This window comes from Nyctereutes procyonoides, unplaced genomic scaffold, assembly GCF_905146905.1.
Source record: "Nyctereutes procyonoides isolate TBG_1078 unplaced genomic scaffold, NYPRO_anot_genome, whole genome shotgun sequence".
NCBI lineage: Eukaryota > Metazoa > Chordata > Mammalia > Carnivora > Canidae > Nyctereutes > Nyctereutes procyonoides.
The window spans coordinates 46,962,866-46,977,403 of NW_026575024.1; positions in this window are offsets into that span (position 1 = coordinate 46,962,866).

Below are 14,538 nucleotides of genomic sequence, written 5' to 3' on the forward strand. Positions count from 1 at the left end.
ATGTATACAATGGAATATTACTCAGCCATTAGAAACGACAAATACCCACCATTTGCTTCAACGTGGATGGAACTGGAGGGTATTATGCTGAGTGAAGTAAGTCAATCGGAGAAGGACAAACAGTGTATGTTCTCACTCATTTGGGGAATATGAATAATAGTGAAGGGGAATATAAGGGAAGGGAGAAGAAATGTGTGGGAGATATCAGAAAGGGACACAGAACATAAAGACTCCTAACTCTGGGAAATGAACTAGGGGTGGTGGAAGGGGAGAAGGGCGGGGGGTGGGGGTGAATGGGTGACGGGCACGGAGGGGGACACTTGACGGGATGAGCACTGGGTGTTATTCTGTATGTTGGTAAATTGAACACCAATAAAAATTAATTTATAAAAAAAATAAAATAAAATAAAATAAAAAAAAAGGAATTATTTTCTTAATTTTATATTTAGATTGTTCATTGAGTTGAATGAAAATACAATTGATTTTTATATATTGATCTTAGATCCTACAAACTTTCTGAACTCATGCATTTTCTCTACTAGTATTTTTGTTAATTCATTGGGATTTTTTTTTTATAATACAGTCATGTCATCTTGAAATAGAAATGGTTTTATTTTTTCCTTTCCAAAATTGTTGTTTTTACAGGTTTTTCTCTTGTCTACTTTTCCTGATCAAAACCTCCAGTACATTATTATGTAGGACTGCTGAAAGCAAGAAATCTTGTTGACTGTAAAGGAAAATCCTTTAGTTTTTCATCTTAAATATGACATAAGTATTTTTTTGTAGATGCCCTTTATTATGCAGAGGAAGTTCCATTCTATCCCTAGTTTGTTGTATGTTTAGTTAATCGTGAAAAGTGTTGGAATTTTCAAAAATTTTTCTGTATCTACTGAAATGATATTATTTTTTGTCCTTTATTTAGTTACTAATGTGTATTATATTGATAGAATTATTTTCTGTTGAACCATCTTTGCATCCCTAGGATAAATGTCAGTTGGTCATGACGTATAATTCTTTGTATTTGTTACTGGATTTGGTTTACTAGTGTTTGTTCGTTTATTTATTTCACACACAAACTAGAGGTGAGGGGCAGAAGGAGAGAGACTATCTTTTTTTTTTTAATTTTTATTTATTTATGATAGTCACACAGAGAGAGAGAGGCAGAGACATAGGCAGAGGGAGAAGCAGGCTCCATGCACCGGGAGCCTGACGTGGGATTCGATCCCGGGTCTCCAGGATCGTGCCCTGGGCCAAAGGCAGGCGCTAAACCGCTGCGCCACCCAGGGATCCCCGAGAGACTATCTTAACATGGGGCTCAATTTACCAACTCTGAGAACAAGACCTGAACTGAAATCAAGAGTGAGATGCTTAACCAACTGAGCCACCCAGGAGCCCCTCCGAGGGTTTTTAAAAATATTTTTAATCTATATTCATAAGGCATATTAACTAGTAGTATTCTTTTCTTGTGGTATCTTTTGTCTAGCTTTGGGAATTAGGGTAATGATAACTTCTGGGATGAGGTAGGCAGTATTCCCTCTTCATATATTTTTTAAAGAGTTGGTGAAAAATTGGTACTAATTCTTTAAACATTTGGTAGAATTTACCAGGAAAGAAGTCTTCTCCTGGGTTCTTCTTTGTGGGTAGTTCATTTGATTGCTATTTTAATATTTCTCTTTTATATAGGTCTATTCAGATGTTTGCTTCTTCTTGAGACATTTGTAGTCATTTGTGTCTTTCAAGAAATCTATTTTTCATTTATTGGCTTACAGTTATTCTCATAGTATTCTCATATAATCATTTTAACTTCAGTGAGGTTTGTAGTAATCTCCCTGTTTTGTTCCTGATTTTAGTAATATTAATCTTCTCTTTTTTTTTTTCCATGACTAGTTTAAATCTATTGATCTTCTAAGAGGACCAAGTTTTGGTTTCATTATTTTTCTCTACCGACTTTCTATTCTTCATTTCATTTATTTCTGCTTTACCATTTCTTTCTTTCTGCTTGCTTTGAGTTTAATTTGTCAAACTTTTGGTGTATTCTTAAGGTAAAGGATGGGATGCCTGGGTGGCTCAGTAGTTGAGCGTCTGCCTTTGGCTCAGGGCATGATCCCGGGGTCCTGGGATGGAGTCTGCATCGGGCTTCCTGCGTGGAGCCTGCTTCTCCCTCTGCCTATGTCTCTGCCTTTCTCTCTGTGTCTCTCATGAATAAATAAATAAAATCTTAAAAAAAAGTATTAAAAAAAGGTAAAGGTTATTGATTTCAGAACTTTCTTCTTTCTTAATGTAGGTGTTTATACTTAGAAATTTTTCCTTTAAAACTGCTTTAGCATCATCCCATAAGTTTTGGTATGTTGTGTTTTTGTTTCATTCATCTCAAGAAATTTTTCAGTTTCCTTTGTGATTATTTTTTCTTAGCCCATTTGTTATTTAAAAGTGTGTTGTTTAATTTCCAATATTTTTTGATTATCCAAGTTTTCTTCTATTATTAATTTAAGTTCATTCTGTTATGGTCAGATAATATACTTTGTATTACTTCAGTCTCTTTAAATTATTGAGACTTATTTTATGGCTCTTTATGTAGTCTATTGTAGTAAATGTTTCATGTGCACTTAGGAAGAATGTGCATTCTACTAGTGTTGGATGGAATGTTCTAAATATTTCTATCAGGCCTAGTTGGTTTATAGTATTGTTCAAGTTTTCTATTTCCCTAATCTTCTAATTGTGGATAGAATTATTGCTATATTATTGAAAATGAGGTATTGATGTCAAACTACTATTTTTGAATTGTCTGTTCTTCAATTCTATCGATTTTTGCTTCATTTATTTTGAGTTTCTGTTTTTAGGTAAGTATATGTTTATGATTGTCAGATATTCTGAATAATTGACCTTTTTATCATCATAAAATGTCATTTGTATCTATTGATGGCTTTTGTCTTGAACCTATTCCACTTGATATTAACAGAATCACTTCAGCTTTCTTTTGGTTATATCTTTTCCACCTACTTTTTTTTTTCCACCTATTTACTTTTTAAAGTTTTTTTTTTAAGTAATCACTACCCCAAAGTGGGGCTCAAACTTATAATTCCAGGATCAAGAGTCCCATGCTTTACCAACTGAGCAGCCGGGCGCCCCTCCATCCATTTACTTTTGATTAGTTTGTGTCTTTGAATATAAAGTTTGTTTCTGGGGTGCCTGGGTGGTTCAGTCAGTTAAAGCGTCTGCTTTCAGCTCAGGTCTTGATCCTGGAGTCCTGGGATCATCAAGTCCTCTGTTGGGCTCCCTGCTCAGTAGGAAGCCTGCTTCTCCTTCTCCCTCTGCTGCTCCCCCTGCTTGTGCTCTCTCTCTGGCTTACTCTCTCCCAAATAAATAAACAAAATCTGTTTTTTTTTTTTTAAGTGTGTTTCTTTCAGAGAGCACATTAATAGATCATTTCTATCCACTCTTTCAATACCTGCTTTTTTAATTGGAATGTTAATCCATTCACATTTAATCCTTTCATTTTATATTTGGATTTTACATCTACCATTCAAGTTTTTGTTTTTGTTTTTTGGTCTTGTGTCTTTTTTTATTCCTCCTTTCTTCCATTACTGCCATCTTTCATGTTAAATAAATACTTTCTGGTGAACCATTTTAATTCTCTTACCATGTCTTTTACTGTATTATTTTGAGTTGTTTTCTTAGTGCTGCCCTGGTGATTACAATTAACAATTTATAAAAATCTTGTCGGAATTAATATTAACTTAGTTTTAGTAGTATACAAAACCTTTGTCCCTTTCCAACTCCATTCTTCCCTTCTCCTTTACGCTATTACTATCATATAACTTGCATCTTTATACATTGTGCATGCCCTTCAACACAGATTTATAATTAGTGACTACTGTAGTTGCCTTTTAAATTAGATAGGAGAAGAAAGCACTACAACAACAAATGTTTATGCTATCTTTTATATTTGCCCATGTAGTTATCTTTTCTGGTGCTCTTTGTTCAGTCATGACAATTTGTTTATTCATGTGGATTTAATGTGTCCTTTTATATCAGCCTTAAGAACTCCCTTTAGTACTTCTTACAAGGCTAGAAACAAGTGAGATTTTGTTTATCTAAGAATGTCCTCATTTATCCTTTATTTTTGAAAGATAATTTTGCTGGATATAGAATTCTTGGCTCACAATTTTTTTTTTCCTTTCAACCTTTTGAGTGTTATCACACTGCCTCTCAGTTTCCATAGTTTCTGGTAAGAAATTTGTTGTTAATCTTGTAAGGATCCCTTACTCACAGTGAATAGCTTCTTTTTTTCTGTTTGAAGAGTCTTTGTCTTTGGATTTTGACAGTTTATTTATGATGTGTCTAGGTATAGATCTCTGAGTTCAGATACTTGTGTTCATTGAACTTCTTGGAAGTATATATTAATGTTTTTCAACAAATTTTGCAATTTTTTGGCCACTACTTTCTCAAATAGTCCTTCTGGACTTTTTTGTCTTTAACTTCTGGGGCTCCCAATATGCATATGTTGGTAAGCCTGATCATGTTCATGTTCAAGTCTCTGAGGCTCTGGGTATTTTTCTTTATTTTTTTTCTTTCTGTTCTTCTAACTACATAACTTCAGTTGGCCTATTTTCAAGTTTGTTGATTCTTTCATCTGCCAGCTCAAAATTGCCAATAACCATTTAGTTATTTTTTCATTTCAATTATTTTACTTTTTAACTCCAGAGTTTGTACTTGATTCTTTTGTTTTCCTATTTCTTTATTGATATTCTCTGCTTAGTGAAACAACATTCTCATACTTTGCTTCAGTAAGAGACCTACTTACACAGAGTTTCCTATAGCTCTTTAAACATCTTTACAATAATTTAAAGGATTTGATTTTTGTTGTTTTTTTTTTTTGTTTGTTTTGTTTTGTATTTTATGGGGAGGCTGTCTAAGTAGTCTAACATTAGATGCCTGGACCAATAAACTGTCCAGCCTTTTTGAGGGGCTCTGTGTATGTTTTCAGGCATGCCTTTAGTGCTCAGAAAGGCAATTACAACTGTCCCTTACCCTCCATTCCCAACATGTACAGAGCCTCAAAGTTAGCCAAATGTGATAATGTAGGCCCTTTTCAGGTCTTTCCTGGATATGTGCTCATCTTTAAGCATTCACATGCCTTCTGGATTCCCAGGTATATATAGGGGTTTTCAGAGCCCTTTCTGAGCACTTCATGACCCAGTTATTACATTTAAGGTTTTTTTTGGCTTCAATTATTCTCATTGCCTCATTCAGCTGCAATTTTTATTTATTTTTTTTAAAGATTTATTTCTTTATTTATGATAGACAGAGAGAGAGAGAGAGAGAGAGAGAGAGAGAGAGAGAGGCAGAGACACAGGAGGAAGGAGAAGCAGGCTCCATGCCGGGATCCTGACGTGGGACTTGATCCCGGGACTCCAGGATCACGCCCTGGACCAAAGGCAGGTGCTAAACCGCTGAGCCACCCAGGGATCCCCAGCTGCACTTTTTTAGGTAAATTGCCCCTGATTGTTTTTGACAAATGCCTCCAGGGAAAATTTTTTTTCATTGGTAGCCTTCTGAGTCAGGGTTAACAAAGACAAGCCTCTGAGTGAGCTTTTCCAGAGAACTGCCATGGAGATCAAATAATGATGATTTTCGCAGAATGGAGCTTTATAGGAGCACCAACTCCATTCTGATTCCTCCAGTATTTACTAGGCTTCTGGTTTTCACTGTGATTGTGGAGTTGAAAAGATGAGATTGGGAAAGGATCAGTTAAAATGCCTCAGGCTCTCTGTTTTAACTGAGATCATCTATTTTACCTGAGTAAATGCTCCTCACATTTTTCCAAGCATTGGATTAATTTCCATAGTTCTGAAAAAGTGTATTCTGGTAAGTTTTGCTATTGTTGCTTTTATGGAGGAGAGGATTTTCAGCATACCTTGCTACACTGTTCCTGCTGACATTACTCTGTAACATGTTTTATTAAAAGCATGTTTCCAATTGTCTTTTATCCAAGATTTTTCATTAGTGGGGAATCCAATTGCAGAAAGGGGGTAAAGCAGAAGAAAATAGCCCCCTTATGGAAGTCACTCAGGATCATCAGGCTTAGGAAAGAAAAAACATGTAACTAGTATGTGCAATCATCATACAGAAACACCAAGTCATTTTGGGAAAAAAAGCACAAAATTCTTTCAAGTAACTTGAAGTTTCTCATCTTGAAAGAAATGAGGATAATAATAATAATACCTATCTTATAGAATAACTGTAACATTTTGAAAAACTAATAGAGAACATGGATAGTACTTTGGGGTAAATGTACTCAATAGATGTTAGTTTTCATTTTATAAGATGAAAAGATTAAATAAAAAATTCAATAGAAAATGAAAAGACAAAAAAAATGCTTCCTAATATTTGTCATTGCCTGACTGAGTTAATGATTTAAACTATGGGAGAAAAATTATCTAATAGTAAATGGGGAATAATTCAAAATTTGCCTCTCAAGATTGCTTGGTGGTCAGTGTACTGATTAAGTGATTCCATTGTGTTTGAGATCCTGTCGTGTCGGGGTTACAGATTTGTCTGCATAAACATTAAAGACTGCTGAAATGCTTCTAATAGACAAATCAGAACATTAATCTGTCATCATTAAAAGTAAGGGTGTTGAGAGAAAAGATATCCTAAGAATTCCTGGTAGGGACTTTGGGATGACAGGCAATGAAGAGTAGGAAGAGTAAGTTGGCTGCCATCTTGGTCCAATGGAAGGTTAAGGTTTTGGAGTGAGTCAAACTGTCCAACAGCTGTTTCTGCCTTGCTTTTATCCATGTGGTCTAGAGTGGTTACCTGACTTCCAACTACCTGTAAACCTTCTCAATAATAATGTGGGGTGCTTAAAACACAATTAACATCCTGAACTGATTTTTATCAATATGGTAGAATTAATGGTTTTGTTGATATTCTTTTTGCCCTAAAGTGTTGCTTTTTATGAATTTAAAGAAACAATAGTAACCTCTATTGAAATACTTTTTTATTCTTACATTTCATTCTGAGAAGCTATAGATAAATGTTTATTAATTTAGCACTTAAGATGGAAGTATGATTTACCTAAATGAAAACTTGTTTGCTTACATAATTAAAATTCAAACAGGATCACTCATATTCTAACTGCATCTCACAGAACATTTAGGGAAATGCTCATGGTAAGTTATTTGCTTTCTCTTGGCTCTAGGCTAATAAATAACAAAATAGTAATATTCAGATGCTCACCTTCGAATGATATGGAATGTGTTAAAGAGTGAAGTGTGCCTTTCCTTCTCACCCTCCACTGTCAGAGTCCTCAGAAGAAGCCTATCACCACTTTCATAGCTTTTCAGTTTTTTTTTCTTCACTCACCACAAAGTTTGTATTTCATACCACATACACATAGACATACACACAGACACAGATACACACACACACACACACACACTTTTAGACATACACCACACCCTATATTTTGCTTCTTATATAAGAACATAATCATGTTATACATTAACACTATCCTTAGGGCCCTCCAGCTCCTCTCCATCTTACTCAGAATAAAAGTTGGAGTCCTTATCTGGCCTCATCTCTGTTATCCCTGCTTAATTCATCTCTGCACATGGTAGACTCTGTGCTGTTCCTCAAACACGCTGGGCATGCTCCTGTCCTAGGGCCTTTGCATTTGCTGTTCCTTTTGTCTGGAACACTCCTGCCCTAGGTATTCATATGACTCCCTCTCCCTTCTTCTTCAGGTCTTTGTTCAAGTCTCATTTAACACTGAGACCTTCTTTGCCCACTCCTTTTATTAACAATTCCACTCTGACTCCCATTCACTGTCTCCTCTCCCTGATCTATTTTTTTTTCTATAACATTATTGCCATCTGGTGAACTTTGTAGTTTATTTTCTTATTGTTGATTTCTTCAACGAGAGTGACAACTCTGTAATGACTATTAGGTCTATTTCATTCGTTTCTGCATCATTACTAGCTAGGCCAGTGCCCGGTGCGTAATAGTTGCATAATAAATAATTGATGAATGAGTAATGATGGTTTCTTAAATTTTCACACTAACCTCTAGAGATTGGAATATGGTAAGAACTTTTAACTATAAATTACTATTAGTAATATTAGTTAGATGATATTTAGACCAATGGAAAAGGTCATCTGTGTAAGAATAAATCATGAACTTCTGCTGGAGTAGGGAACAAAACTATCCAAGGATGTTTGATGCTATGTGTGGGTCTTGACTTTCTGCTCTCTGAGCTTTTGACAACTCTCTTGTCTTTCCCAGAACCATGCATTTGAAAAATTGGTATGCCATTCAAATAATAAATTATGTGTTTATTTTATAAATAAACTTCTTGTCACTTCAATACTTAAATTGACTTCTGTCTTCTTGTCACTTCAATACTTAAAGCACTGCTCCACCTTAGGCCCTTTACCTAGAAGTTCACTGCTGGATTTTATCCTTACCTTGTTGTTTACTGGCTGGCTCATCCCTCTCCCTTCAGGTCTCAGCTTGTAATATTACCCTCACAGGGTACTTGCTAACTGTGAAAGTACTACCCTCACAATGTACTTTCTTAGCATTCACCTCTAATACATAGTTTCACTATTGGGATATATGGTCTATTTTCACAGAACAGCATGGAAACTCCAAGATCAGAGATCTTGTTTCAGTACCTGGCCATAGCATTAGCTCAATAAATATTTGTTAATGTACTCAGACTTTAGGAAACAATTCTTGTGGGACACCTGGGTGGCTCAGTGGTTGAGCATCTACCTTTGGCTCAGGGTGTGATCCTGGAGTCCCGAGATTGAGTCCCACATCGGACTCCCTGCATGGAGCCTCCATCTCCCTTTGCATATGTCTCTGCCTCTGTGTGTGTGTGTGTTTCTCATGAATAAATGCATAAAACCTTTTTAAAAAATTAGCCTTTAAAAAAAAGACGGATAATTCTTGGCTAGTCACCAGGGTCACAACACTTAGCTCCCTGCAAATGACTATTAATTTTGACATCTATGCCTAATATATGATAGATTTGTGGTGTCTTTGTATCCTTTTCTTTATATTTTCCCTGATTATAGATATTATATTCTAGTTGTAAAAAGAAAATAAAACTTCAAAAATGTGTAAGATGTAAAATGTATGTCCTATAATCTCATCTTCTAAAAATAACTATCAGCAACCATTTTATATTAAAAATGAAATTAAAAAAATGAAATCATCTTATACACACAAGTTGAAACTTTTTTAACTTAAAATATACAATGGACACATTTTCATATTGCCATTTTTAGATAGACTTCATTCTTCCTAATAATATTTTATTGTGTAGAATTGACTACAATTATTTAATCAGTTTCATATTAGAGAAATTTAGCTTGCTGCCAGTGTGTTTTGGGATAAACTATTAAAAAATGCGGTAAATATATCTTTACATACATCTGTGTAGTTTTCTGTAGGACAAATTCAGAAAATTGATGTGTACAAGGATGTAAATATGTGTTATAAGTTCATATTGTGAATAATTTCAAGAAAGGAATAGTTAAGGCTGGAGAATGAAGAAGAGGCTTACCAAAAATTAAAAAAGAAAGAAAGAAATGCTTAGGGAATAAGTAAAAGCTTTTGAAAGGGCATACCTGCAGGACACAGACTGGGCTTTTATTCTAGCTGATAAATGATACTTATGACAATTACTAAACAACATGGGAGAATATGTATACCCTATTGTAAAATGAAATATTTTATAAAATTATATGCACACTATAGTGGCAATTATTAAAAATTATGCTTTTCTATAAATCATGATGTGACAAGAAAATATGTTTGGGAATTTGATTAATTAGAAAGGATGAATCAGCTTGTTATTTTTTCTTTTGTATTTTTTGCCTTTATTGTTTTGTTTTGTTTTGTTTTGCCTTTATGATTGAAGTATTCATAAACTTGGTCCAGATTACAGATGTGACTGAGGGTGCTGAACTGAGGGTATGACAGGGACTAAAACAGATGAACCCATGGATTTAAGGAAAAGGGAGGAATCACTAAAGGTGAAGGCTGAAGAATGGATGCCTAATGAAGTACCCAAGAATGCCAGTCACCAGAGGAAGGAAATATCAAAGGCAAAGATTAGATTTTCAAGTCAATTTGAAGATAAGTAGCACTAGCTGCACTATTCTCTGGAAGATTTGCTATAAAATCAGTGTATTTCTCTCTTAAAATTTTAGAGAATTCTCTGGAGCACCAGTAGAGGTCTGACTTTTTTTTTTTTTTTCCAGAATTTTAAAAATAATGAATGCAATCTCTTTTTTAAAAAAAACATAGGACTATTTGCATGTTCTATTTCTTTTTATATCAGTTTTTTAAACATCATATTTATCAAGGAATTTATCAATTTCATCTAAATTGTCAAATGTATCAGGAAAAGCTGTTTATAATAACCTTCTGTCTTTTAAATATTTGTAGGGTCTGGACTCATATCCTCTTTTATGTTTCTGACATTGGATTGGTTTACTCTTTCTTTTATTTTTGGTCAGTATTCCCGGTGATTTATTTCTTTTATTTTTATTTATTTCTTTTATTAGTCTATTTAAAGAAGTAGCTTTTGGCTTTGTTTATTTTATTTTATTTTTTGTTTTATTTTATTTTATTTGTTTATTTTCTTAAATTATATTTTTAAGAATCCCAACTCCAGGATGCCTGAGTGGCTCAGCCTTTGTGTGTGATCCTGGGGTCTGGGACCTCCTTGCAAGGGGCCTGCTTCTCCCTCTGCCTGTGTCTCTGCCTCTCTGTCTCTCATGGATGAATAGATAAGATCTTTTTAAAAAAAGAATCCTCAATTCCTCATAGCTTCCGACACTTATCCTGTCTTCACTAGACTATGGAAAGCAGGAAGTCAAAAAATAATAATAAAATTAAATTAAATTTAAAAATGTCTCTAGAGAAGAACCAGGAGAATGAATTCACAAGTCAGGTAAAACTATAGTCACTCATTCTATTTCTCTGGAGCAGAGGCAATAGTGAGCAAGTACATCTCAGATTCAGATGTTTAATACATGTAATGAAACATGATTTATATAAATGCAATCCTGGGTAAATTGTGAAGCTTATATGGTTTCTCTGGTTCTTTGGGCCTTTCTTGTGAGATTTAGATCAAAATGCTTTTCAAACTTTTCATAAAGGAGAATATGTGGAAGAGATGGGAACCCAAAGCAGCTCTTCTTTCAACATTTTTTTTTTTTTTGCAGTTTTATTACTGAGGTGATTAAGAGTCTGGGAACTGGAGTCATATTTTTTGGGTTGGTCTGCTACTTTCTGTGTGACACTTGAGAGCCAACCCACTGAAGTTTAGAAGCAAGTACCTGGATGGTATTTCTGGGTCAAAATTCTCCTGTTTTAAAGTTTAGGTCATTTGGGTGCTTTAGAGACCCACAGTCTCCCCTTTTCCAGAGACAGTGCTGTCATTCTTTTAAATAAGGCCTAATGTTGGCATAGGGAAGGAAATTTAAGTTGGTAGAGGGCCAGCAGCTCCCATATTTATATACAGGGATTTGATCTCCTTGTGGACAGGTGACCAGGCATATTTCATGTCTGATTTGAAAATTTTACATATTTCAAAGATCATAAAATAGTTGAAAGATTTCTACTGAATAAATCTTTCATTTCACACAGACCATTTGGCTAATGAAATGCTATTTAATAAATACCTTTCAGGGGGCTCCTGGGTGGTTCAGTCAGTTTAGCGTCTGCCTTCATTCAGCTCAGGTCATGATCCTGGGGGCCTGGGATGGAGCCTGGAATTGGGCTCCCTGATCAGGGGGGTGTCTGCTTCTTCCTCTCCCTATGCAGCTTCCTCTGCTTGTGCTCTCTCTCTTTCTCTCAAATAACTAAATAAAATCTTTAAACAAAAGAAACACCCAAAACAAAAGAAAAACCCAAATACCTTTAAGTCAATAGCTTTCAAATTTGTATCAGGGAGTATGAACACTGAGATGTTTAGTCAAAAAAAGATTTTCATGGTCAGATATGTTTCTGAAGCACTGAATTCTTAGTGTCCACCTTAGGAGTCCTCAATAAACTTTAGTGTGTCTATTGCTAAGGAATTGTACTAGAAAAATAATGTAGAGACTCAGTGTAATCTAGACACACAGAAATAAGGCTTCACTTGCAAGTAGTTTTTTTGGGGAGGTGATGTCAGGAGCACAGAGAGGGAGACAGAGAAGGGAGAGCTAATAGAGCATGTGCTATTGTGCTATTGAGCAGGTTTCTACCAAGGAGCCCAGTTTGGTTGGAGACTTTTGGGGGATGGCATAGACAACCTCAGTGGGTGAGAAAAGTGTGTTGGCTATAGTCCCCTCCAATCCATCTTTGACTGCAGGATGTTCTAGCAGCTCTTGCAGCCTGCCCTGTGCAAGCTGAGACAAAGTACACAGGCATTAGGTTGCAGGGCCCTGCAGCAGTATATTGCAAGCATGCATTGGACAGATGGGTGCTATGGGGATGCACGTGGGCACACAGCATCTCTGTTACACTCAGGACTTGACCATACAGTGTCCTTTCCCTCTCCATCCCTTATGGATTCACCCCCTTCTTTTCATAACAACTACTAACATCATATTGAACCAAGGTTTTATAGAATACACTGGGAAATTTTAGTTTTAGGTAATGTTTTCCTCTCCTTTCCCTCCTGCCAATCTACAATATAATCATGGGTTCGTAAGATTTGCTTTTATAAAAGAATGTCTAATAAGAAAGAATAAACTTTGAAATTCAGTCACCAGGCTCCCATGGCTTACAGCCTTAGTTGAAATGCTTCCTTTAGGGATCCCTGGGTGGCGCAGCGGTTTGGCGCCTGCCTTTGGCCCAGGGCGCGATCCTGGAGACCCGGGATCGAATCCCACATCAGGCTCCCGGTGCATGGAGCCTGCTTCTCCCTCTGCCTGTGTCTCTGCCTCTCTCTCTCTCTCTCTCTCTCTCTCTGACTATCATAAAGAAATAAAAATTAAAAAAAAAAGAAATGCTTCCTTTAGAGAATGTCTTATGGTATTGCCTGTTCCTATTACTGTGATTATGTAGCAAGCCACCCCAAAACTCAGTAGTTCAAAACAGTAATATAGATTAAACTCACAGAACCTGTGGATCAGGGACTCAGACAGAACATGGTAGAGATGACTATCTCCATGATGTCAGGGCCTCAGATAGAAGATTGAAGGCCTCTCACTCACATTTCTGGTATTTGGACACACCCATGCCTATCGAAGGGCCTCCCCAGCGTGTTTATCTCCCAGAGAACTTCCAGCATGGCAACCTCGAGGAAGGCAGGCTTTCTACATGAAGGCTCAGGCCTCCCAAGGTGCAGGTCCCAAGACAGAGTCAGGTGGAATCATATCACCCTTTATGCCATCTCCTCAGAAGCCATTTGTCATCCTTTCCACTGTATCCTACCTGTTAAGGTAGTTATAGAGGTGTGTCCAGGTTTAGAGGGAGGGAAAATGGACCTCACTTCTCACGGAGAAATGGCAGCATGCGAGAATGCAGCCATCTCTGGAAAACGCAACCCACCACACTGCCTAGGCATCTCAGCAGGTGGTGAGATATACCTCTCTGGCACTGAAGGAAACTGCTTCTCTGTTTGTGTCCCTGTGCCATGTTGGATTCAATGTAACCCAAGGGGAATACATTCTTCCTCTTTGCTCCCTGAGGTCTAAACGTGCCTCATTCCTTGCTTTATCTCCAGCATCTGGGGCAATGCTGCATCAAGCACATACTAAGTAATGTGTTTTGAATAAATGAGTGAATCACCTCTTATTTTATTTTAACATTGCTTATAAGGAGAAGGAGGAAGAAGAAGCAACACAAATGTCTGGCCCTATGGGACTCAGTGGGAGGGCGAATGCCACCAGTTTTTCCTTGGTGTTTGTCATTCCCTATGACATGCCATGGAGCAGGTGCCATTAGAACTTCCACTTTATGGGTAAAGGTGCTCATGGCCAAAGAGCCAAGAGCCTGAAGGCCATGGCCAAAAGTATGCAGGGATGGGAAGGAAGACCTTTCCACAGGAGAGTCCACACTTTTCCATCATCCGCCCATCCTTCAGAAGGATGAAGAAATGGCCTGATGGAGTTTCATTTCAAATCCTTGCCCTCTGGCATCCTCCAGATGAGTGGTATGGAGGTGTCAGAGAGGCTGGCTGACTCCCTTCCACCCCCAATGGGTGGAAAACTAGTGCATAGTCGAGTCTTAACCATTCGGTTTAATGTTCAGGAACTTGGTTTCATTTGAGTGTTTTGCTCAGACAGCAAACCTGCTTTCTGTACATGTTCATGTGTGAATGAGTGTGAACATTTCCTGGTGCAAGGTATTTTAGGGCCCCCTTCACCGTGTGGGTAGTGGCCTGTAAAATGCTGCTGGACATCTGGATGCCCCTCACAGCTCACATCCCAGCCCAGACTTCACCTTTTCAATGGGTAGTTTTTTTATTTTTAAAGATAGAAGGAGTTTTATGAGATTTAAGAAGTTTATAGCTTTAGGTTAAGCGAGATC